This window comes from Callospermophilus lateralis, chromosome 17 (assembly GCF_048772815.1).
Source record: "Callospermophilus lateralis isolate mCalLat2 chromosome 17, mCalLat2.hap1, whole genome shotgun sequence".
NCBI lineage: Eukaryota > Metazoa > Chordata > Mammalia > Rodentia > Sciuridae > Callospermophilus > Callospermophilus lateralis.
This window is the reverse complement of record NC_135321.1, coordinates 74,059,474-74,086,759: the sequence shown is the minus strand read 5'-3', so window position 1 is coordinate 74,086,759 and position 27,286 is coordinate 74,059,474. Positions and strand designations below refer to the sequence as shown.

The following is a 27,286-nucleotide window of genomic DNA, read 5'->3' as shown; positions in this document are numbered from 1 at the left end:
GAGAGCTTGCTTTTTCATGCTCCAGGCCCTAGGTTTGACTCCCAGCACTTGGGGGGGGGGGGATCAAAAAAGAATAATAAAGTAGTCTTTTTTAAATTCATAGTGTGCAGAGCCATTACTACATTGATATTTGATATGATTAAATTTGTGAAAACATGCTTAAGTTCTTATCAAAACATTTTAGAAAAGAGAAGGAGAAATCAGAACCACAAGAGTGCCTTTTCCCTAGAAGGTATTTGTCAAATGAATGGCAACATGAGCAAATTCCCATAATGGATTAGAATTTCACACTCTTCAAAGATAAAGTCTTAGATATCCTCTGAGATTAAGAGAATGGGCTCTTGCTCCTAGACTAACATGTGTGTGTTTGTGACTGAGAGTAGAATCCAGGGCCTTGCAAATGTTCAGCGAGTGCCCTGTCACTGAGCTACATCCCCAGACCAGGCGCAAACTTATAATATACTAAAGATAGAGAAATTGGACCGGAAGATCAAAATGATAATTATACTTGAGAGGTTTCAGTTCATACATGTATTAATGGAGTTGTGATTGTGCACTTGGGCGACACCTAAACAAAATTTGCATGGGGGTTCAGGCGCCACCTGGTGGCGCATGTAAAAGTCACAGCAGCATCTTCATAATCTGGAAACCTAATGGTACTTGAAGGATGCTGGGTGGATTTCCAACAGGAGGCCTCTGAAGTCCAGGTGACCCTTCCTGGCAAGGTGGGGGTACTGGTAGGCAGGGAGGTCAAGGTGATTTAGAACCCTTGGGTTTTCCATTGACAGATCTGTAACCCTTTCTAGTATAGCAAAAGCCTGACCCTTCTCAAGGACCTCCTGAACCCAGCTTTGCCTGTGCAGGTGTTTTTCTTATCTATTTTCCATCGCTGCAAAATACATCCCCTCCTTGGTGCAGGCTCTGACAGGGAGAGAGAAGCAGGAGTGAAGGAAGCCAGCTTTCAGCCTCTAAATTGGAACTCTGCTATTTTTCATCAAAGTCACCTTCAAATTTTGTCCAAGGAGCATTTTAACCCCAGGGTAGGAGAACAGAGCTGCTAACTTAACCGAGCACAGACAAGTGACCAAGAGGAGTTAAGGAGGCCCTTCCTGTCATCTGTGCTAGTAGATCACTCTCCACAGTGTGCAGAAAAAGATCAACAACAACTATTGCCATGCTGTCCAATGCCATCTTTTGGGCTCTGTCTGATTTTAAAATGAAGACCTAGGCATGAAGGGCTGAAGGTGCAAAATGATCCTTAAAATGGAAATATATTCAGGGGGATCATTAGTTACAAGGGATGGTGTCCTGAGTTGGAGGTTTTTCCAGATGTCATAAAGAGAGAGAGAGAAATCTCGCACTGCAGAATTAATTTATTATATTGCTTGTTAACAAAATATAGCATCAGATCATCAACTCAACTGCCATGTTCACATGTACATTCATACTGGTGGGTAAATTCACACATTCAACAAACATTGATTGGCATCTACCAAGTGCTGTTTGTGGTTCTCAGCAGGAAGAGTACAAAGTCCCTGACTTCAGAGCACTTAGGAGACGAGGCAAAAAGTAACAAACATGAAATCAAGTAGGGTCAGAGCTACAAAGAAAAATACAGAGTAAGGAGACAGGCAGGATGGGTCGGAGCCCTCAGGGACTGAACCAAGACAGAGGGACTGTAAGCCACATCTGTCATTTCAGAATTTCTAATCACCACATTATGAAACTAAAAAAAAAAATCAGAGATCTCAATTTTAGTACCACATTTTACTTAATACAAATATATCTGATATAGCAGTATTTTAATGTGTAATTGGCATAGAAAAATCTAAAAACATTTTACATTATTTTTTAAAATTATCCAAAGCCTTCAAAAGAGTGCATATTTCAAACTCAGAGCTCCACCTAGAAGTCAACCGCTGCAGTGCCAGAGCTCAGTAGCCACACAGCCAGAAACTTCCCTATTTCACAGTAAAGGCTGAGGTTTTCTCACCGGCCACTGTGGTGGGTGCCACACAGGCCAAGTCTGGCAGGCCAAGTCACGTCCGCTGCCTGCACCCCCAAGTTCAAGACAACGGGTTCTGACAAACCCTAGGGTTTGTGACAAAACCTTTAAATGTGTCATTCCTCTGCCTGAGCCACAGGGTAGCCTCCTGGACAAGGGAGCCTTGCTTCTCAAGGACTGAAGGATTTGGCATTTCAACAAGGGGTCCCCAGCTCACCGCAGCGCTCACAGATCTTTGGGTAAGCCTCACTCTTGTGGCCTGTTTGGGTTCTGTATTCTACAGAGTTCTTATCTGAATTTTTGAGTACCAACTGAGGGAAGGAAAAAGCCCCTCAAAATATCTCAAGGATCAGTATCAGAAGGCCTGGGTCCTCAGCTTCTCCCTGCTACCAGCAGAGACTTTCACCAGACTCTGGGGAGGGCACCGTCCCGTGTGACTAATGACCCTCCTGAATACTAAACTATGATGAAGACTGACCACACTGAAACTTGAGGCTCCTCAACTTCCCATGAGGTCATGCCCCCTTCCTGCATTTAATACATCCCATCCACCAACATCGCAGAAGCTTAAAAACAGTTCTTTCCAGAGTGATAGCTGTTTCCCCTAATGACTGCCAGGCTGCCTGGGAGCTACAGCTTGCTTCCACTGTCCAGCATCCCAGGAGCTGAATATTACTAGCCCAAGAAAAGACCCAAAGTCAAATTCAAAGTATGGTTTCTACTGGATGCACATTGCTTTCACCCCATTGTAAAGTTGAAAAATTGTAAGTTGAGCTATTGTAAGTCGGTGACTTTTGAGCTGCAGCCGAAGTGGCCCCAGCAAACTTCCAGCTGATTGGCTCCTCTGCCCTGATGCTCATTGGGCTTCCCCCCCCCCCCCCCCGCCCTTTCAGACCACGGAGCTGCTCATTGGGGGACTCTTTTGGCTCTGCCCACGCAACCCAGCCAATCTGCCTCAGGAGCGGGGACCTAAGAGTTGCCTTTGAGGTGCTCACTGGAAGAGCCCTGGTGGCAGTTGGGCTCTCTGGAAATTCCCGGAGAGCTCGCGAGGTTCGGCCTGCGTTCAAAAAATAAAGTTCGTTCCTGCTTGACAAGTGGCTCGTGAATTGTGCCCAGCCAGACTGCGGGCAGATGACTATCTGGACTCTTTAGAGAAGCTACAGTGTGCAATATTAACAAATAGTTAATACATATTCCTCCACCCAAGAACGTTGTGGATGGGTAAAGAAGAAGGAGGCAAAAAGTTAGAGTCTGAAGGCTAATTGGACTTGTGCAATCCAAGAAGGTGTGCCTGTGTTGTCTTCCATGAAGTCCCTGAATATCCCACTGGAACACTTTACAGGAGCACTTTACAGGGACGCTGAGGGACATGCTGATAATGGCCACTGACTTTGGATCACAAGAGGCTACATCACGTGCTCTAAGCAGCACTGGGAACCTTTCAGGATCTGATAGTCCATCTCCCAAAACAACTCCACGTTGCTAAAAGGGGTAATTGATGCACAACCAAAGGCGGCGATATTTCCCAAGCTTAGGAGAAGATAAAAATGGCCTTGGAAGCTTGTTGAAAGTACAGTTTGCAGTCCCAAACTCAGGGGCTCTCACTTGAGCAGCAACTGTGGATCAAAGTGAAGTTTTCAGTATGAAGGAGGAAAGAAGGGATTTGGGCTCTTGTGGGTCCCACCCGAACCCTGTCTCCCTGCGCCTCTGACTGCCCCCAGGAGCCTCCCTGTCCGTTTACAGCAAGGACACAGGAAGAGCTGCCTAGAGACACATATGTTCTTCATTTCTTTGCTATAAAGACCTGGATCTGCAGAGCGCAATGGTGCACACCTGTAATCCCATTGGCTTGGGAGGCTGAGGCTGGAGGATTGTGAGTTCAAAGCCAGCCACAGCCATTTAGTGAGGCCCTAAGCAACTCAGTGAGACCCTGTTTCTAAATAAAAGATAAAGAAAATGGCGGGGGTGGGGTGTGGGGTGGAGATGTGGCTCAGTGGTTAAGTGCCCCTTGGTTCAATTCCCAGTACCAAAAAAAAAAAAAAAAATCTGAGATTTCCGTCTGTCTGCAGACAGCAGACAAGAACAAGAACTACTACCTGGAGCACATTGGCAACTCATCAGTACAGAGTGAGATTCTTCAGAGGGAAAAGCTTTAGTGCCTTTCAGTCGTGTGAGATGGTCATCTATGCAGCAGGCTCTCCATGCACCAGGATCTGCCCCCCTCCTTTGTCCCGTGTCCTAAAAGATGGAGGAATCAGGTCATGGGCAAAGATGAGAATGGACATTTCACTGAAGATTCTTGGATGGTAAACAGGCACATGAAAAGCTGCTCAGCACCATCAGCCCCTAGGGAAATACAGTGTTAACTCACAAAGGTACATCACTACCAACCTAACAGAATGACTCTACGGGAAAGGAACAGTGAGGACCCCAAACTCTGATAAAGAGGCGGAGAACCAGAACCTCCCACAGAGTGCTGGGGGAAATACGATGTAACACAGTTACTCTGGAAACCCATTCAACACTAAGCATGCAATTCTCCTACTGAGGAAGTAAGCTCTGGGGTATTGATCCCAGAGAAATGGAGACTTGCGCTCATGCAAAACCCACATACGAATGTACAGAGCAGCTTTATTTGTAATAGCTCCAAACTACAGACAAACCTGTCATTTGTTCCTCAGTGGGTGAGTGGTACATCTGTACCAGGGAATATTGCTCAGGAAGCAAAAGAACAAACCACTCTTGTAATGACCTGGCTGAACCACTGGGGTTATACTGAGAAAAAAAAAAAAAAAAGTCAATCCACAAAGTTTCATACCATATGATTCCATTTAGATATCGTTATTGAAATGAAGATTAGTGATAGCTCAGGATGATGGACAGGGTGGGAAGGAGAGGAGTTGAAAAAGATCATCAACAGGAATGCTTGGGTGATGAGAGGCTCTGTATCTTAACTGAGTCGATGTCAATTCCAGACTGTGATACTGTCCTGTAGCTTTGCAAATATTGCCACTGGGAAAAGTGGGCAAAGGCTATTCCAATCTCTCTATTATTTCATAATTGCCTATGAGCCTACATTTTTCTCTCAATACAAAGTTTATTTAAAAAAAACATATTTTTAACATAACTATAGGTGTGCCCACATGTTCCTTTAGTTTTGCACACCCCCCCCCAAGGCCACTTGTTCTTTGCTTGTCCTCCTAGGCTTTGAATTTCTGAATACTTTTAAATGACAATTAAATGGCCAAATTAACCACTTAAATGATGTCAACTACTTGTTTGACAAAAATGTTTTTTTGCTTTCATTTCACACGGCTGAATTATTTGCCTTCTACACATATCACCAAAGACAGAGCAAGAAGCACTCTTCCACTCGTTTTAAAGTTGTGCATCAGCAATGTTTATAATTGGAAGCTGAGATTCTGGAATGGTTGCACTAAAGGTTTGATTATAGAATATCTAATAGTGCTGAGACACCACGATGGGAGAGAGACTAAATGACAGAAAACGAAATAGTCTAAGCGGAAGGCTGCTTATGGCAACAGTTGCAAGCAAGCACAGCCAAGAAATAAGGCATCACTCCGTCTGCAGGGTTTTGCTGCTGGAGACAGGAAGAAGCCCGGTGTGCAAGCAGGAGAAGCAAACCCAAAAGGCCATCTTCCCTTTTCATCTTTCCGAATTGAGGAAGCCATCTCGGCAGCAGAACGGGCCTCAGGTGCTCTCCGTGAGTAACGGATGAATAATGAAGCCCTGGAAGGGCTGAGCCATTTGTATAATTAGGGAACCTGCCGAGGAGGGAGCAGGTAATGAAGCCACCGTCAAGAGCAACGCAGAGCGTGGTGGGTGATCCCCTCCGCAGGCCTCCTAATGAGAGCAGCAGCCCTCCCAGGCACGGCCTGTCTCCCCTGGAAACTCAACACTGAATTTCCAATGAGAAAAATCATTCAAGTCAGCGACTATCCTTTGGAATTTGTCTTCTTTCCTGAGGAAAGAAAAATAAAGGTGAAGTGATCCAGAAAGATAACTAAGTTCTACAAGTTTTCATAAGGTTCTCCTTTATGACTATGGTTTGGATGTGGCTTGTCCCCCAGGGGTTCATGTGATAGAGAATTGTCCCCATCGTGGCAATGTTAAGGGATGGCGGGACCTTTAAGAGGTGGGGCCTAGGTTATCAGGTCTTAGTAGGCTCTGCGCTCAGAAGGAACCAATGTCATTGTTGCGAGACCCTGGTTTAGCTCTCTTGAGAGGTTGTTATAAAAGAACGAGAATGCCCAGCATGGTGGCCCAGGCCTGTGATCTCAGCAGCTAGGGAGGCTGAGGCAGGAGGATCACAAGGTCAAAGTCAGCCTCAGCAACTTGGTGAGTCCCTAAGCAATCTAGTGAAACCCTGTCCCTAAATAAAATATAAAAAGGATTGGGGATGTGGCTCAGTGGTTAAGCACCCCTGGGTTCAATCCTTGGTACCAATAAATAAATAAATAAGTTAATAATAATAATAATAATAAGAAGAAGAAGAAGAAGAAGACCGGGTACTTGGTTATATTAACAGAAAACAGACTAATATATTTGTCCTAAACTCAAAGAACATCATGATGTAGATACACAGTACTCTTGCACTCATGAAGGCAGACTTGAATTCCACCCCCAATGTTTTGTGGGACAATTGTTAATGGCAATTGAGAGCCACAGCTGAGTCGGAATGGCCCCTGGCATTTTCCCAACAGTATTGGTTGACAGGCGAGGCATTACTATCTGCCTCGGCCGCTACTTTGGAGTTCTCGTGGGGATTCCCGGGGATTCCCGGAGAGTTCCCATTGGTTGGGGAAGTGCAGGAGGAGGGATTTCCGGAGGAGATATTTCCGGTGGCTGGTTCCTGGAGGAGCCCCGTGGCATTCCGGAGAATTCCCCGGGGGCATGTGTGAAGTGTTTTGGTGGAATTAAAAAATAAAGTTTGTTCCTGCTTCAGTGGCTCGTGATTTGTGCCCAGCCAGACTGCGGCACTCCAGCTGCTCAGGGATGGTCCCCCCCAGCCTCTTCTCCATAACCAACTCCTCATCACCAGCCCTGGTGAGTCGGTCCATTCATAATCTCAATTAATGCTCTGATCATCTGCTATTTCCTGCCATATATCTAAAAGGAGCTCCCGACTCCCCTACGTCGGCCTTGACATTCTAAGGAAGCCATTGTAACTAACAAGAAACAAGGTATGAAACATCCTGCCATCCTCTGTGCAAGCCACCCCAGCACCTCCCCTATTTTCATCTTCACCCCAATCATGGATTCTTGCAAAATAAGACCCTTGAGAACCAGGGCATAAGACAAGGTCTGCTTTAGGAGGCTAGTTGAATTCTGAGGTTGAGAACTTGGATGGGCTCTGGGAGGCGCTTCCTCTGCTCCATGAGGTCTGGGGTCACAATCATCCAGAGGCTTCTTCGCTCCCACATCTGGTGGCTGGGCTCTGGGACTAGAGCTCTGATGTGTGGCTTCGCTGGTCCCCAAAGACCCGTGTGCTAAAGGTTTGGTCACCAGGTTGTGAGGTTATGGGAAGTGGTTAAACCTAGGGAGGTGTGGTCTCACAGGAGGAACTTAGGTCACTGGGGTGTGGCCTTGAAAGGGATCTCGGGACTCCCAGCCCGGCGCTCTCTCTTTGCTACCCAGCTGCCTTAGATAAGAAGCTTTGCTCTACCACACCCTGTTTTCCATAATGTTCTGCTTCTCCACAGGCCCAAAAGCAACCCAGCCAAATGTCTAGGAACTTAAACCTTTGAAACTATGATCTGAAATAAAGTTTTCCTCCTTTTTTTTTTTTTAAGTTTTGATTTAAAATTTTGAAGTGCTGCGAATTGAACCCTTGGCCTGCCACATGCTGGGAAAGTGCTGTACTACTGAGCTATATGTTCTCCTGAGTTGTTGGATTCCAGGCATGCCCGGAACCCCCAGATCCTTTCCTCCTTTTAAGTGGATTATCTCAGGTATTTTGTTCCAGCAACAGAAAGCTGACTAGTGTGCCTGTGAAGCCTGAGCTTCCTCCCAGCATGGAGGCTTCTGGTGGATGTGGCTTCTTATACAGAGGACCAGTGCCCAGAGTGAGTCTTATGGACAAAGAAGAAGCTATTGGCCATCTATGGCTCAGGATCAGAAGTCACATAGTATCACTACCATCATATTCTGTTGACCTGAGCAGACACAAACCCAACTCAATCTAAAGAGAGGGGACATAGACCACAATACCTGCTGGGAGGGGCTGCAAGGAATTTGTGCCCATTTTTTAAAACTGCCCCCTTTCTGATCAATACTCTTTTTTTTCCCCAAAAAAAGTTTCACATATTATGCAGAAGCTGGAGAGAATAAAGAAAAACAAAGATCTCCAAATAGTAGTGACATTTTCAGATTGACCTGACAAGATGATCGTAACCTTGATACAGCATAAATATGTGTGCCCTTGCATGTGTATGCAATTACACATGCAACGGAAGATTCCAGTGCTTGTGATTGTCCTGATTGCAAGTTGGAGGCTAGATTACGTCTGAGCAGTGCACAAATGCAAATGCACAGGGAAAGCAGTGAGAAAAACATCATTTTAGTCAGCTTTGCCTCATCCTGACCAAACTTCCCAACAAGAACAACTCAGGAGAGCCAAAGTTCATTTGGGGCTCATGGTTTCAGAGGTTCAGTCCAAGGTGGCCGACTCCCCCGCCACGTACAGTTACCATGGTTAGATCATTCAAAGCAGGATGGACTGGTGAAGGTAACTGCTGTCGCAGTCCAATCACTTCACCTCTGAATATTCCTGCGTCAACACAGGAGCGTTAGGGGGACACTTCAAACCACAGTAAATATGGAGGCGGTCCAGGTAGAGGAGGGTTTGGACCATGGTGGGTGAAGGAGAATGAAAGCTGGGCCCAGAGATGTTCAGAAGGTTAAGTCAAGAAGAATGTGCAGGTCCTCTTTGCCTTTCCTTGGCCATTGTGGTGCATGTGCTCGATTCAGCCCCTCACCCTGTCTTCTCACGAGACTTTCAGGATTAAGTGATTCCTGGTCAATAAACAAAAGCGAAATTGTCCCATTCCCCAGTGGATTTGGATGAAAACTGGTAATAAAATCAGGTGCAACTGCCAGAGGAGCAATTGGAGAACCAAGCTGAAATCTGCCCATCACCAGCCTCCAACCTTCTGAGGTTGAGAGAGAGAATCCTTAGCTAGACTAGAAGGCCCTAGCGATCCATCTGGTTCCCCAGCTCTGGGCTGCTCTAGCTTCCTGAATGTTACATGTTCTCTAATGCCTCAGGGCCTTTGCACATATTGGTCTCTCTTCCTTGAATGCTCTTCCTTAAGGCCCACTGGTCTTCAACCAGAAAACTACTTCTCACACTCTATGATCCAGAGTAAGCAAGAGCTCCCTGTGATGTGGCCTTGTAGCTCACCCCACGAAGAGGGGAAGTCTAAGAGGAGAGTGGACCATGAGATTTGCTTTTGCAGATGGGTCATTAGCACATGTAAATCAAGAAGAGACTTAAGGGTGCTTGTACATTGGGGCCCATTCTCTTGCTGTAACTGGAATCCAAAGACACCAAGTTAGAACCAGCCTAGATTCTCGGGGGTCATGCTCAGAAAGCTAAGGCTCTCTGGTGGGGAAAAGGAGGGATGCCTGAGGCCACGCTCCACCAACCAGCAGCCAGTCTATGCCCAACTTACCCAGATCAGAGAAGAAGCCGAGCAGAGATGACCCAAGCTGTCCCTGCATGGAAAGCCAGCCCAGTCACACACAGAATCATGTGCAATAATAAAATGGTCGTGGTTTTACGTCACTAAATATGGGGGAAAGCTGATGGATATCTATGAATTTGCATCAATACCCTATAATAATCAACAGCCTCCACAGACTAGGAGCTTATGAAGGCAGGTGCCAGGCTTACACTTACCCCCTCTCACTGATGTTTAAACAGCACCTGGCACAAAGTAGATTCACCATGATTATTTATTATTCTGTGGATTAAGTAAATAAGTCATTAATCTCCACTGTGGAAGCCAAATTAGCTTTCAAGTTCTTAAAAACAGCAGCTCTCAGGGCTGGGGATGTAGCTCAGTAGTAGAACGTTTGACCAGGAAGCTCAATGCCCTGCGTTTAATCTCCAACAAAGAACAAAAAGTAGCCAGGTGGGGTGGCACAGGCCTGTGATCCCAGCGGCTTGGAAGGCTGAGGCAGGAGGATCACGAGTTCAAAGCCAGCCTCAGCAAAAGCAAGGAGCTTAGCAGCTCAGTGAAACACTGTCTCTAGACTGTGGACTGGGGGTGTGGCTCAGTGGTTGAGTGCCCCTGAGTTCAATCCTTGGTACCAAAAAGAAGTGATGCTGTCATGTTATCTCACACTTTCTTGCCCAGCTGAGATTTTATAGGGACCTTTCTGAGGCATATGGATTATTCCTTTACAAACCACCTCCTCCTCCTCCTCCCAGATGACTCTGGCTTGGGAATCCAGTCTTGTTCAATGCTGCAACCCCACCCCCAACTTTTTAAACCTTGGATCAAGTAAAACAAAGTGAGCACATGAAGGACTGGGGTTATGGCTCAGAGGTAGAGCACTGGCCTAGCATGCACAAGGGCTTGGTGTCAGTCCCCAGTAAAGCATTCACACACACTCACACACACACACACACACACACACACACACACACACACAGCAAGCACACGGAAAGCTAAGTGAGGCAGTGGCTCTGACTTGCACACTGTAGGTAAACTTGCAGGCATGTGTGTGACAGCAGAGGCCGGAGAGCCTTCGGCAGTGGTGGAAGCACTCTGCACCCCCACTGTGGCGACCCCGGGAGTGTACGTTATTTATCAAACTTAACTGCACACTTAAAATAGGTGCAATTTGTCGTACTCCACCTTCCAGGGACCTCTGAAGGGCCACTGTGGTCCTTCTCTATTTCCTGGCTTCTTCTCTGCTCACTGGGCACCCATGGTCCATAGAGGGATGAGGAGGAAGAGAGGAGGCCTCCTGCTCCCCTGGCCCAGGCACAAGCTCACACTGGGACCTACAATAGTCCTGGGAGGGCAGTTCCCCTGGCCCTCGGTTTGGCCCAGGGCAGGAGTTGTCCCCAGCCCTTGTGCCCCTGACCCGTGCCCTCGACAAGGCAGGGGAAGGGTCTCCCGACACATGCTTCCCCAGGCCGTCTCTCCATGGCTCTCCTGCATTTTCTAACTTCCATCTTGGGGTGGGGCAGTTCACGAGGGAGCTCAGCATCCTTGGAAACTCACCGGTGGACTCCACCTTGGTCATATTCGGAGACGATCGGGCTTTTTGTCATGTTGCTATGGGTTCCACCTCTTGAGTCATACCACCCATCATCCGCTGAGGATTCCTGCGACAGGAGCCGCTGAATTCTTCTGAGGTAAGATATTTCCCCAGCTCAATCCACGTGGTCCTGGTGAAGATGACTCCAGAGATGAACTCAAAAAGTGGCGCAGAAGCCCATCCAGGGGCCGAGGGCTTGGCTTTGTAGATATCCCAGGAAGAGCAACCTGGACCCAGGGCCTGTTACGGACTGGATGACGCTCCTGCCCATGTGTATGTTGATACAGGGCTTATACGACGTAATAAGGGCCCAGTGACGTCATAAGGCTGGGGCCCTTATGACATCAGTTCCAGTGGAGATGGGCTCACAGTAGGGGTGGTGGGAATTTTCTTTCAGTGGCCTCTTTTCCTCCAGGAAAGTAACAGCGGAGTCACTGGGTGAGGGTGAGAGAGTAAGTCCAGGTCACCAAGTAAGCACAGGGAGGGGCCGGAAGCCAGAGCTCCCGGTGGGTAAGGGGGCCTGGAATCCAAGAGGCAGGATGGAGATCAGGGGAGTGCACGGGAGTGAAAGGCGAGGTCACTTGGCAGGGGAAGAGGAGAGGCCTGGAGAGGCTGCGAGGAGAAGATGCCAAGATCAGGGTGAGGTGCAGGCAAGGCGCACAGGCTCGCTGGGGACCCACAGGGACCAACGGTGCCAAGCGCGGAAGAGCCTCTTGGGGCTTGTGAAAAGCTGTCAAAATCCAATGGGTGTTTTAAGACTGGTAAGGCAAAAATGAAAATTAGCTTGTAAGTAAAATCACAGAGGGCTGAGCGCAGTGGCTCGGGCCTGGAATCCCAGCTACTCGGGAGACTGAGGCAGGAGGATCCCAAGTTCAAAGCCAGCCTGGGAGCTCCGTAGTAGAGTGCCCTTGGGTTCAAAGCTAGTACCCGGAGGGAAAAAAATTACAAAGAATCTCCACAGGTATTTACAGTGAGCAATGATATGAAATAGTCTTCTATTTTTAAAATAAATATTAAAATTGAAATATATGGAATGGTTTCCATTTAGTAAACTACTCTGCCCAGATGATATTAGACTTGTACATTTCAAACATCTCTCAAAATGACTATTGATGAATCTGTGGCCAAATTAAAAACTGAAACTGTTAAATGATGTTTAAAATGGTCATAAATATATCCATGAATGCTACATGACTCCCACTTTGCTACAGAACTAAAGGACTTTCATATTTCATATAGTGTACTCAGTCTTTCTTCTGGCTCCTTGAATCCTTAGCCATTCCTGAAATTAAGAAGAGATTTTCATTGAAATTGGCAAAATTTCAGAAAGATCGATTGGTCTAACTTGACATTGACCAGCGTGTTTTTCATTTTCATTCGTTACTTTTGTCCAGGCTGATCCAGTTTTGCCTCCTGCCCTAGAGAAGGAGCCAGAGCAAACCTGCAGAGCAGCACCATGGAGTTTCAAAATGGGCTTTTAAGTTCCCAGCAGAAATCACGATTTGGAAGAAAAGACTTTGGAAACTCAAGACCACAAATTCTGAGCACCAGATTCAAAATTTTGACATAAACAAGATTCAATGTGAGGAAAATGCTGGAGTCTATTCAGAAAGTAAGTTTATGGTAGAAAGTAATTGCACAGCTACTAAAACCCTAGATGCATGCACTATGAGAGATATCTTACCAGTAACACGTGGAAATCTGCTTAAAACTTCACTAATGAAGCTGGTGGAAAGAAGAAGACCTGAACTGGGATGTGTTTGAGGAAAAAAAATAATATATATATGTATGTATAATTCATACACACACACACACACACACACACATATACACACACACTTTGCCATTAGCCTTGGAATCTAAAAACTTATCTGATTGAATAAAAAATATCTTGTCTTGGGGCAAAGTAGAGCCTAAAATGCACTGGTACTCTGCATAAATGTCTGTTTTCCTAGCAATTTCACTTAGCATCAAAACATCTGGTGAGACAGGATACATCGTTTTAATTTAATTCTGGATATGGGATATCCCCAAGAGTCCCTTCTGAGAAAAGAGCAGTGTAATTCTGAATCTAATAGATGATTAGATTTATGCAAATGAGAATCCACCTGCCCTGGAAGACAAGATGCTGTGGAGCCCTGTTTTAGAATGGGGATGGCCCTTCTGTAAGACAGCAGGCGGGGATGTATAATTCATTCCTGTGCTTGTCACGCCGTGATCTTAAGTTTCTGGGCCTCCCTGATCAATTTCGTCACTAAATAGCTGGGGAATGAATATTTCAAGCCCGGAGGCTTCGGTGGTAGGCCACTTCCTGCATGAGGGGTGCACTGTTCTCTCAGACTAGACTCTGAGCAAGGAGAGGAGGGAGCCTGGGAGGGGACAAAGATTCTGCTTCATCAAACTTAAGTCAGGTTTCTGAACCTCCTCCTAGGCCCCTCTGTACACTTCTTGGCAAAATGCCGTTTTACCAAGAGCCCTGCTAAGTCAGTTTAGCAAGAACCCTTACCCTTAATACCTGATAGGGTTCTTCTTCCTCTGTCACCCTCCCCAGGTGACTCTGGTTACCCTCGCCTGGCTTCAGCAGGAATCCCATTAGGCTGGTTGAGCCAGAATTCCTCCCACCTCTATTTCCCCCGCGTCAGTATCCATCCACCGCCCATGCTGTGTTCAGAGATGAGCCCAATCTCTTTCCACCACTGCAATCCTCCACCCATCACAGAGGTCCTAAGTAAAGTCAACCTTGCCTTTTTTTTTTTTTTTTTTCAAACAAGAGTCATTGAGTAATATACTTTTGAAAACTGCTTTGAGGGCAAGGTGGAATGTGCTTTCCAGACTCAGCCCCTCACCAGCCTCTACTAGTCATGCTCTGATAGTGGCCAGCTCTCCTGGCCTCCCTTGCATCCAGGTGAAGAGGGGTCCTGCAGCCAGACAGCCTCAACTGGCTGGGACACAGCTGGGCCCATAGACAGGGGCTTGTCCCATAGGGTGCTTCCCAAGGCCTCCTGAATCTCCTCTCTGCTCACTGGACTTCCTCCTGTCTCTGGGAAAGGACCTCCATTTTCTCAGAACATTTTTCTTTAGAAAACGGGGATATGCCATATTTAGATTTAAGTGAAAGCAATGTATTCTGTCTCACCAATTGTTGCAATTTTTTTCTCTGTCCTTTCCAGATGTATGTAAATCTTGTTTAAAAAGCCTTTTGCCAGGATGGCTTGAGCCCAGGAGTTTGAAGCCAAACTGGGTGACAAAGGAGACCCAGTAGCTTGGTGATGGAGTACTTGCCTAAGCATGCATGAAGTTCGGGGTTCGATCCCCAGGACAACGAACCAACAAACTCCTCTTTCTAGTTTTTAAGACCCAGAATGGTGTTTCTCTGGGACCTTGGCACCCTCTCTTAAAAATGTGACTCCTCACCCAGCTCTGCGCCCACAGGACTCCAGGATCGGGAGTGCCCCTGGCTGGTCCTTCGTGGTGAGAGGTTTTGGGGTGCTTCTCTCCCTTCTGTGTAGTTGACAGTCTAGGTGGTGGGGAGACGGCTGGCAGTGTCAAAACCTTTCTCCAGGACCTTGGCAGGGGAATCAAAGACTCCATCTGGGGTATTTGTACCATCTCAAAGCTAGATGCTCAAATCCAGCAGGAGAGAGAGGAGCGAATTCGAAAAAGGGCAAGTAGTGTCCTGGCGCAGAGGAGAGTCCGGAGTATAGAGCGGAAGCTAGAGAGTGAGTCACGTATTCTTGGTAGATTTTTCCAGGGCGGTGCTTGGAATGGTGGAGTATTCTGGGAATTGAAATGCACCAGCGATTGTCAATCATAGAAAGGAATTGGCCTTACTACTTTGGATTTGGTTTGCCCTTGGCTTTCCTAACAGCAATGCAGTCCTCATACATTATCAGTGGCTGCCTCTGCTCTGTTTTCTTTCCTTTATCCATCATCAGTGCTAACGAAGCAAAGACCCCTGGAACAGCAGACCTTTTCCAGTTGCGCCTGTTCTCCTTGGTGGTCTCCTTAAGCAACAGACTCTTCCACAGGACAGGCTATCTGTGTCTGCGCTGAGCAGCTCAAGGTCTGCAGACAAGTTCCCTTCACCACATCCATCTCCTGCCCAACTGGAGGTGGCGGCCTGACATCTAAAGGATCGGGTGGATTGGAAGGAGCCTGTGGCAGCTCCTTTCTCTATCCTCTCCTGGCTAGGGGAGGCGGGACCCACTCTGCCAAGGGCCCTCTGTATATTCCCTTCTCTCTGAGGAATTAGAATTTGTCTCTGGTACACGGAAGGCAGAATCTTCTGACAGCAGTCTGTGGATTTTTAATACCCCTGGGAATCTGAAGGGACCACAGTTTTTTTCTGTAGCTATTTTCTATCATTTGCCAGCCCCTGTGCCTGGACTGATTTAAATACTTTGTTTTTCTCCCTGTGCCATTTACCCTCCCTCCTTCCTGCCTCCTAGCACCCTTGGATAAAAGGGTTTTGTAATTCTAGCGGTTATATTTTGTGGGTTTGTTATTTTTGTTGTTTTTCTGTGAAGAACATACATTGGATGTGGGAGGTAAAGGAGTTTCTCAGTTGCTCCTTGTTTACTCCCTCTATAACCATCACTGTCTTGTTTCTTGTATCTCAGGCTAGGTTTTGGTCTCTCTTGCTCTACTGCAAAAAAAGGTAAAAGAAAAAGAAGAAAAAGAAAAAAAAGATGTTTCCTGAAGAGATGGGACAGAATGACAGAATGAAATCCTCACGGCCAGATTGGCTGGGTTTGAGGAGTGATCCTTTTTCCCTTTTTCACTGATACATTTAAAGTTCCCCAGCTATGGGGAGGTTCCAGCCCTGGACAAGTGCTACTGTAACACAGAATGTTCAGAGAAACTGAACTTTCCAGCTCTGGAAGGTGGAAATTTGCTCTTGGCCACTGCCAGGTCTTACTGGTATTTCAAAGAAACACTGGATGCTGAAAATAGGAATTAAAGGGGTAAACTTATTAAACCCATTAAACTTGTGATCAGTGATGTTTTCCTGTTATTTTAAGAGACTAAATATGGGGCTGGGAGGCTAGTGGTCAAAATACTGGTACAATTTTAAAATGTCACAATTAAACGTGAGCTGGTTTCGAAAAAAAAAAAAAAAAAAAGCAATTCATCTCAGGAGCCAGTGCCCTCGCCTCCCAGTGCCGACCTAGGAGGCTGCGAAGCTACCTTTCTTCTGACAACTAGCAAACACAGGGGTCCCGAGGGCTCCTCTTGCCCAGTGCTGAAAGGCCCCCCATCCTTAGTCTCAGCAGAGTTCATGCTGAGGGCTGCCCTCTCCTCCGCATGAGGATAACTTCCAGTAAACTCTTCCTGACCTTTTTTACCTGTCTGGTGCAGGTTTTTCTTTGACAGTACCATGGCCTCTGCTATATAGGTGGACTGTGCAGGGCCCTGGCTGGCCTCCTTGCCTGCTCTCTATTAGGAAGAATGTGACACAGGTGGTGCCTTTCTGAAACATATCCTTCATCTTGGAACAGCAGTCGCCGCTGGGTAACTGGGACTCAGCCGCTCAGCCCAACCTAACCCTCAGACAATACTCCAGCATGACACAGAAAGGGAACTGTTATCTGGGACTGAAATCCTGAGAAAAACCTGGTTCAACATGAAACAGGGACCAATGGAGGTGACACCACAGTGACCTTTCCAATGGACCAAACAATGGAGGTGACACCACAGTGACCTTTCCCTGACAACCCCTAGCAATGGCCTAACCACAAAAGTCTCTTCACTTCCTAACTCTCCCAGTGGTCTCAGTCTCCACTGGGGCTCCCTCCGCAGATTTGTCCCAAATAAACCTGTGATACTATTGAGCTGCCTTCCTGCACCTTCCAACACTGATGTGCTCACGTCTTTACCAGGATGCGGAGTGGACCAGGAACACGGGTTAATTCTGGGTGCATCCAGTGGGTGGATCAGGAGGGGCTGATGTCCAGTCCTGCGGCCTCGGGGCCTCTGGCCTGGCTCACTTGCCATCACTTGATCCACAAAAACAAATGTCCATAGAAAATTAATCAGCAGGGGGAAAAAGGCATTTATTTATTTCCATTAAGCCCACAGTGATATAAAAACCTTCATGCAAAAGGATGTGGGCTCATCTCTTCTTTTTTTTTTTAAGATCAATTATATCCTGAACAAAACTCTGACATGTACCTTAATTTTCCACCTACACAGTTAACTTCTGCCTACTCATAGAGGGAAAAGATTCTTAAATATTAAGGGCAGTCCTGAGGAGTGATTTCAACTTTTTGTGGAAGGCTTAGAGGCCCCAGGTGCAACTGGGCCTGATTTTTTAGACCTTCCTCTGAGGACCCAGTTGTCTTGTGCTTATGCATGTCCCTTTGGAGGACTGAAGACTGGCCCCAACTTTTAGGGAAAGTGTGACATTGATCCTAATGTGATCTTCCTAAAATGGAAATGCCATCAAAACTGCCTGGGAAGCACCAGGTTAGGGGTACTGGTTTGATTTGGGTTGGTTTGGGGGTGGGGGTTCTTTGCTAGAGTTGAATGATCCATCTCCATTTCCAAAGAAGATAGGGAAGGATAAAGCCAGATGTCTGCAGGAAGGTGGTCTTTGGCTCAGACCAGCCAGCTGTAGCAGCCACCTCGCCCTGCCCCGGGGAGCAGCCCCTGCCCCTGCCCCAGCCCCTGCCCCTGCCGGGCATTTACACTTAAAGACTGTGCTGTGGGGCCTGGAAAGGTGCCCCCAGTGCCCTCATCCACTCCCAGAAGGGCTGCTTTTGTTTTCTCAAGTACTTCCTTGCTGATCAAGCCCGCTCAAGATGCACTTTGTAAAAGGAGCTAGAAATAGAAACCTCTTAGAAAACCCTCTGGATTCCAGATAAAGAAAGGGAGCCCATCTGAAAGCTTTTCCCAGAAAAGGACTGAAAACCTCGGACACGTCATGACGGGCCAGCAGGTCGGGCCAGCAGACTCAGCAGCCACGCTGGGGCTTCTTTAACACTCCTGCACAGTCACTTTGCAGTCCTTCGAGGGGACTCCTGGTAAGTATTTAAGCATTGACCTGTCGATCCTAAGTCCTGTGCCTTCTGTGCCAAGTACACTCTGCCTTGAAGTGCTAGGTGTGGCTGCTTATGAACTGGTAGTCTCTGGAGTCCAGAGAAAAACAGGGTAAAGGTTCTAGAAATTTTCACAGTAATTGTCATTATGAAAGACAAATTGACTTCCCAAATACTAAAAAGAACTTGTTCTAAAAGATACCTTGTTGCTGGACCCAGTGGCACATGCCTATAATCTAAGCCACTCAAGAGGCTGTGGCAGGAGGATCATGAGTTCAAAGCCAACCAACCTCAGCAACTTAGTGAGGCCCTAAGCAACTCAGTAGACCCTGTCTCTAAATAAAGTAACTTTTAAAAAGTTATTTTAGTAGTTCCCTATTATCAACAGGAGATGTGCTCCAAGTAGATACCTGAATTTATGATAATATCAAAGCTTACACATGCCACACTTTCCTATATGTGCCTATGATAAAAAACCAATCAGAATCAAAAGGATGTGGCTCAGTGGTTAAGTGCCCCTGAGTTCAATCCCTATTACCAAATAAACAAACAAACACAACACCTTGTGATTTTTATAGCCCCCAAACTAATAGGGATCTATAATAATACAATGCTTTTTAAAGTACAATGTAAACTGGGTGTGATGGCGCATGCCTGTGATCCCAGCAGCTCAGGAGGCTGAGGCAGAATAATTGCAATTTTGAGGCCAACTTCAGCAAATTAGCAAGGCCCTAAGTAACTTAGCCAGACCCTGTCTCAAAATAAAAAGGGATGGGGATGTGACTCTGTAGTTAAGCACCCCTTGGTTTACTCCCCAGTACCACCCCCTCCAAAATAAGAAGAAATAAAAAAAATGCGCACACACACACATACACTTATATATAATAAAATACAATATAAAAATATATTGCTGGGTGTAATAGCATGCACCTATAATCCTAGAGTCTGTGGAAGTTGAGCAGGAAGAGTCCAAGTTTAAGGCCAGTCTGGGCAATTTAATGAGACCATGTCTGAAAAAAAAAAAAAAAAGAAAAAGAGCTAGGTATGTAAACCAGTGGTAGAGCACCCCTGAGTTCACTCCACAGCAACACACACACACACACACACACACACACACACACACACACACACATATATATACATATACACACATACATATAGTTGTCTCTCTTATCCGTGATTTTGCTTTCTGAGGTTTCTGTGGTCAAACTCAATCTGAAAATATTCATGGAATGTTCCAGAAATAAACCATGGTCAATGGTGCATGCCTATAACCTCAACTACTTGGAATGCTGAGGCAGAAGTATCACAAGTTGAAGGACAGCCTGGGTCTCAAATTTTTTAAAATTTTTTAATGGGATGAAGAAATAGCTCAGTGGTAGAGCGCCATTGAGTTCAATCCCCAGTACCACAATTTTTTTTTTCCAAAAAATAAAACGAAATGTAGAGAGAGAAAATTCTAGAAATACACACTTCATACGTTTTTTTACTTATTTTTTGAGGTGGTGGGGACAGGATGGATACAGGGCCTTTTGAATGCTAGGCAAATGCTCCACCACCAAGCTTCTCTCCCAACCCCTACAATTCATAAGTTTTAAGTTGTGCATTGTTCTGAATAGTGTGATGAAGTGTCGAGACATCGTGCAATGTCATGCCAGACTTAATCATCCCTTTCTCTAGACATATCCTCCGCTGTAGCAATGCTCTACTCGCCTTGTGGCAATCAAGAAAGACAGAGACACATACACCTTGTACTACAGGTTACTTGTGTTACATGTTGCTATGATTGTTCTGTTTCATTAGCTGTTGTTAAACTCATGCTGTGCTTCATTTATAAATTAAATTTTATCATAGGCACATAGAGGAAAAAGTGTGGCATTAGTACTATCATAAATTCAGGTATCCCCTTGGAGCACATCTCCTGTAGGTAAGAGGGAACTATTATAATATAAAAATATTTAAAAGTGGTCATTAAAGTACTAGCAGTTGTCAAAGTATCCTTTAGGTGTAAAAATGTAAAGAAAGCTACTTTATGTACTTAATATCATTCTCCATTGTAGAGAGGAGCTGCATTCTCTATTCAGTTATGCAAACAGTTTTCCTTCTAGCATCCCATTGTATACCTGGCACATGAAACTGGAAATCTTTACAGAGGAAGTTCATGATGTTTAATACCACATGAACCCTTATCGTTAGCCGTTTCCTTCACAGTGCCCTTAGAATAGACTCAAACCCTGCTATCTTATTCCTCGGGGCCTTTAGGATGTGGTCCTGGCCTGACTTTCAAAACTTCCCTCCTCACTTTTAAAACTTCAGACTGTTACAGAGTTGCCTTCTGAGAAACTGAGGCAGGGCGAAGACCTCCCCTGCTCTTCAGATCCAATCTTGCAATCAAGTCAGAGATATTTCAGACATGTCACTAACAAGAGAGACAGGCGTGAGTTTATTGAAGGAATAGGGAAAGGGAAAGGGGACGCTCTCCAGGGTGAGAGTGGATCCTCTCAGAGAGGGACAATGTTCCAGTTTTACTGGGGATCCCAAAGAAGTTTCCAGAGAGTCCCACCCAGATCCACCTCTTGACTTTGGACTGACAGCAGAATGACATCAGACTTCCAAGTCCCCACGGCCATGGCCACTCTAGATGATGTTGGCCCATGCTCACCAGTTCTAATTGGGTTCTCTCTCTCTCTCTCTCTCTCTGTGTATGTATATATATATAAAATCTTAATTTTATTTATTTGTTTTTCAAGGGTGCTGAGGATCAAACCCAGTGCCTCACATGTACTAAGCAAGCTCTCTACCACTGAGCCACAACCCTAGCCCCCTCTAATTGGGTTCTTAACCATATATTCTTACAGATTTTATTGTTAGGAGGAATTATTGGAATTGTCCTCATCTCTCTGATTCAGGATCTGTTCACAAAAGCCTCCTGGGTTTCACGGGCCTGCATTTCTCCTGCAGATAACAGGTCATTTGCTGGGGAATGTGACATAGCCTGTCTACTTAGGCCAGGCAAGGCTGCAGGTAAATTGCTTCTTAGAAAAGAAAGCATGTGGGGTCAGCAGAGTGGGCGCATTTTATGGAATTACTCTCTGAACCTCATATTCCCACCATCCTCATCTATCTGTTCCTTAACAAAACCACTTTTCCTACTTTACTGCAGTGCCTGCCTTTTTTCCTCCAAGGTAGGACCAACCCTCCTCCTTCCTAGAGAATCACTACATTCACCTGCTAGTGTCAGCTTATCTGGGTCACAGTGCCTAGATGTTTAGTTGAGCATTATATGATTCTGTACAGGTATTTTTAAAAAATGCTTTTTATTTTTTAAATACATGATAGCAGAATGCATCACAATTCTTATTACACATATAGAACACAATTTTTCATATCTCTGTTTGCATATAAAGTATGTTTACACCAATTCATGTCTTCAAACATGTACTTTGGATAATGATGTCCATCACATTCACCATCATTGCTGACCCTCTGAGCCCTCCCTTCCCCTCCCACCCCTCTGGTATTTTTTTATTTTTATTTATTTAAAAAAATGTGTTGTTGTTGTAGATGGACAGAATGCCTTTATTTTATTTTTTTTAAGAGAGAGTGAGTGAGAGAGAGAGAGAATTTTTAATATTTATTTTTTAGTTTTTGGCGGATACAACATCACTGTATGTGGTGCTGAGGATCGAACCCGGACTGTATGCATGCCAGGCGAGCGTGCTACCGCTTGAGCCACATCCCCAGCCCCTTTATTTTATTTTATTATTATTATTTTTAATGTGGTGCTGAGGATCAAACCCAGTACCTCATACATGTTAGGCAAGCGCCTACCACTGAGCTACAGCCTCAACCCTACAGATAATTCTAGATGAGTTTAACATTTAAATGCCAGGTATGGTGGCGCATACCTGTAATCCCAGGAACCTGGGAGACTGATGCAGAAGGATCACAAGTTCAAAGCCAGCCTCAACAACTTATAGAGGCTCTAAGTAATTTAGCCAGACACTACCTCAAAATAAAAATTTAAAAGGGCTAGGGATGGGGCTCAGTAGTTAAGCACTTCTGGGTTCAATTCCCTTTCCAAATAATAATAATAATAATAATAATAATACCAGTAAAAATTGAGGACAAGATGACTCTCCATAATACAAGTGGGCCTGGAAGGGTTCAGAATATGCCATTCCAAAAAACATTTCGTGTCAAGAATCATTTTGTGCCAAAGGCAAAAAGGAAAGAAGAGTAGACACAAGAGGAGCTCTCCACCGGCCCTCTATCGACTGTTGAACCCCGACTCAAAGAAAAGACCATTTTTAGATTAAATTAAAGCAAGCTTGTATTCATGTATACAAAGAGAGCTGATCAGTGGCTGTCTCTCCTAATGCAGGTGAGAGACCAGTCCCCCAGCTCTTCAGGAAAGAGATTTTAATAGCACAAAAAGTTGCAAAGGGCGGGTGTCTTGAGAACTTACAGCTAACAGGATTTTAACAAGCATAATACAAAAGAGATAGCAGGTTAGTGATCCACATGGCATGATATTTCAAGGTAGGGAGTAAATTCAGATCCCAACATTCAAATTTACGAGGCCCCGCTGAGGTTTCAGAGAGGGTGGTTATCCGGTCAGGGAAAGCCAGGCATGGGTGAGTTGGAGGCACCGGCCGGAATTCCAAACAAAGTTCAGAAATCGCAGTCATTTATAATACAACAGAAATCAACTTTGCATGACTTTGTGATCTTAAGATGGAATTAGGCTGAAAACAGAACATAAATTCCCTTTTATAAAGGTATCACTCAACTTCCCGTATCCAAACCTTACCACTAGAGACAAGATGGAACCAAGGAAGAGTCTACATAAACAAAACTTACCTCCCACTTGTTTTCCCAGATGTTTTGCCTTCCCAGGTTGTGACACCTGAAAGTCTAGACCCCTTTCCCTTCTCTGCAAGTTTATTGTTCTTGGTTAAGATGCTACAGAAGCCCAAGGCCTAACACCTTCAAGTTACTCCTCTCTCAGTATTCCCACATATAAGCAAGATGTACATGCTAATAAACTTCCATTTGTTTTTTTCTCTTGCTTATCTGCCTTTTGTGGTCTGCTTGCAGGGCCCCCATGCAATGGACTTAAGGTGGGTAGAGGAAAGATTGTTTTCTATCTCCTACAGGCCTCATACCATCAGTTGAAGGCCTTGGGGGTAAAAAAGTCATCCTCCCTAGAGGAGAACTCTGCCAGCAGATGGCCTCTGGCCTCCAGCTGCAGCATCAAACCCTTCTGAGGCCTCCAATCCGCCCTACAGATCCCAGACTTGCCAGCCCCCAGTCATGTGAGCCAGTTCCTTAAAACAAAGGTATCAGACAGACAGACATCTTTTTTTTTTTTTTTTGTGGTTGTAGATGGACAGAATACCTTTATTTTATTTGTTTATTTTTATGTGGTGCTGAGGATCGAACCCAGTGCCTCATGCATGCTAGGCAAGTGCTCTCCCACTGAGCCACAATCCCAGTTCAGACAGACATCTTATCGATCTATTTTTGTAGCATAACTTGACTGATACAGACAGTTTTCTAACCACCTCATCTGAAGGTGGTGGCTGAGACAGGGGCCTTTCTGGATGCCCTTGGGCATTTCCACACTCTGGGCTTCCTTGTATGTTCTCTGGCCACCCCAATGCCTGTGGAGCCTCTGTGGGTACTCAGCACAGCCCTCGAGCCAAGCACAGAGTAAGTGCTGAATGGACAGGTGGAAAATACATGTTTTATTTATTTTAACAACATATCTTCTTTCAGGCAACTCTAGGATTTGACTAACATGATTTTGAAGCATAATTACATTTGAAAGTTAATTCCAAATTTATTTTTAGACATTTGAACAGGGGAATCAGTGGAACAGGAGTTAGAGAACATTTCATTAAAAACTTAAAGCTTGAGGCTGGGATTGTGGCTCAGCAGTAGAGCGCTCACCTAGCACGGACGGGACCTGGGTTCGATTCTCAGCACCACATAAAAATAAAGGCATTGTGATGTGTCCATCTACAAAAAAGATTCTCTCTCTCTCTCTCTCTCTCTCTCTCTAAAAAAAAAAAAAAAAAACGAAACTTAAAGCTCTGCTAACAACTTATTAGTCCATTAATAACAATTTTTTGTGTGTGCAATACTGGGAAGTGAACCAGGGATGCTTTACCACTGAGTATGTCCTCAGCTTTTTTTTTTTTTTCCTGAGTCCGAGTACTCTTGAATTTGTGGTCCTCCTGCCTCAGACTCCCCAGCAGCTGGGGTTAAAGGTGTGTGCCACCTGGCATCTCCTTAATAATTACAGCATGAGAACCTCACAGGCCAGACCCTACAAACACCCCAGCCACCACCCTGAATCAGCAGATGGGCGCCACTGCAGGCTACTGTCCTGTGGGGCAGGGAGAGGAGGTAGGGAGAGCCAAAGCATCTCCATCTCAAAGCACCTCCATGGGGTGCCTGGGCACACTGAGAATGTTTCCACTGCTGCTCTGAGGACAGGGTTTGGAATTCCTGGAGAATTGCCTTTTGAGAAACTGGAAATAATTTCTTTAAATTCGGTCTCCAATTTTTCATAGGCACATCAAGAAACCATGAACAATGAAGTTCAGCTGATGAAGGTTTTAATGCCAAGAACATTCTAGACCAAAAAATCAAATGAAGTTTCTTCTGATGATTATAAGGACGCTTTCTGTCACAGATGATAGAAAAACTCTTTTCTTTTTCTCTTTTAGTTCTATGGTTGAATTCAAGGGCACTTGACCACTGAGCCACATCCCCAGCCCTATTTTGTATTTTATTTGGAGACAGGGTCTCACTGAGTTGCTTAGGACCTCGCTAAATTGCTGAGGCTGGCTTTGAATTAGACATCCTCCTGCCTCAGCCTCCTGAGCTGCTGGGATTACAGCTGAGCACCACCTCGCCCAGCCACTGTCCTTTTTATTTTTTATTTGAGACAGGGCCTTGCTAAGTTGCTGAGGCTGGCCTTGAATTTGTGATTCTGCCTCAGCCTCCTGAGTCACTGGGATTTCAGGTGTGCACCACTGGGCCCAGAGAACCTTAGAAACACTCTAAAGAAATATCTAAGGCAGTTAAAAACTCTTCCTCGCATCACCCCCGTTCATGCAGTCAATGCAGTGAGCATCTTTTTCTTTTAGTTCTATGGTTGAATTCAAGGGCACTGTCTTCGGAACAGGATTTGACCATGCTAGCTACTGCGATACATTGGCACATTCTCCGGGTGCCTGCAGAGAAGATAATCTTATGCAAATCCTTATAAGCAACTGTCTCAAATTAAGTATGCTGCCAATAATGGAATCCAGATGATGACTTTTTTTTTTTAATATTTATTTTATTGGTTGTTCAAAACATTACAAAGCTCGTGGCATATCATCTTCCATACATTTGATTCAAGTGGGTTATCAGCTCCCATTTTTACCCCAAACAGATGATGACTTTGATAGCAAAGTCAAGTTGATACAAGTTACCAGAACATCCAAAGGCAAAGTTGGTTTTGCGGTTCAGCACTCCTGACTCCAAGGCAGTATTAAACTGTGTGCTGCCCTCAAAATCTGCAGACTTTCCTTGGAACAGGCAAAATATCTAAATGTTGATGTTATCTTTCACACAAGGTGTGTCTGTACTGATCCCCAGATGTTCGTGCAGCTAGTCTTGGATGCCAACTCTGTCTTTGACTTGGGAACTGAGGTTGGTTTCAGCAACCTGTGTCTGATTGATGTTGACCATGGCTTTCCTGTACCCAAGGATGTGAAGCTTAAATTTAAAGAGATTACCCATGTGATCCACTAACAGTGGACAATGGCCTGCCTCTTGTTTGGGGGTTCTTCTTCCTGCCAAGGAGGATGTAAGCCACTGGAAAACTTAAACTCTAAAATAATTAGTGAAGAACAAAACACAAAGAGTCAGAGATATATTCACAAAAGTGGAACCCCTAAAATGTCCAGTCCATACAAGAGTTGGAACTAGACAAAGGAAAGATGGCTCTGGTGGTTTATTTAAAGGGTACATCAAAGGCAGGGATAAGGTTTCACGGGCAGAGTCTTGCTTCCTGATGATGTCTTGCAGTCAGCAGGTTGATTGGCATCTTGGCAGGTCACACCCATCTCAGGTGCTGCGTGGGACATGGCAGAGCAGGATAAAAATTCACAATGTCTCTGGGCAATTGACCAGAGAAAATGTCCATTGGTCATTCCCAGACATCAGAGGTTTCTATCCACTAGACTTTGATGCTCAGTGACCCACATGCAACCCATGGATGGCTCATGGCAATCCACCCAGCACTGGACTTCATCAGACTCTGCAGTGAGAATCACAGCTGAGCCAGGCAGCAGCTGTCACATTGCAGTTAGCATAATTGCCCACCCCCACAAAAAATCATATCAAAGACTCTGATGGCAAAGATGAGTGGAGTCAACACATGTTTACATACGGAGTGACGGAGTATACAAATCATTTAATTGCATACTTTATGCTCATGCACATGTAAATCTCCTGATGCAGAAAAGATCCAAAGTATAATTCATCTAGTAGTATACGGGGACCAACATGTGAAGGCTTGGATCATTGAGTGGATCCCAGAGTGGAATTCCACTGGATTCCAGAGGCCCACTCTCTATTATATGTTATCAGGACCAACATGCCAACTATGTAGCAAATCCAGAACCATGGCTTCCTGCTGTAAGTGGAAGACCAGCTCCTTGGCTGTCTACCAATGTCTTGTGCTTGGGAAATAGAATGAAATATCATGTGACAGCTTGTTCTTCCACGAGCATCGATGTGTACAAAGCATTCCTATCACTGTGAACTCAGAGTTTAGCTTGCATTAAGGGATTGGGGGGGGGGCATTTAACTTAATTACTGCTAATTTTATACTCTTGCTCACTCTTATAAACATCTTACTCTTATAAATATCTAAAAGTAAGATTGG

The 27,286-nt window shown here is 45.3% G+C and overlaps 1 pseudogene; it reads left to right on the top strand.

The window, feature by feature from the left end:
- Window positions 1–5,486: 5,486 nt before the first annotated feature.
- LOC143382722 (ornithine decarboxylase-like) lies at window positions 5,487–26,148 on the top strand (annotated as a pseudogene).
- The last annotated feature ends 1,138 nt before the right edge of the window (window positions 26,149–27,286 follow it).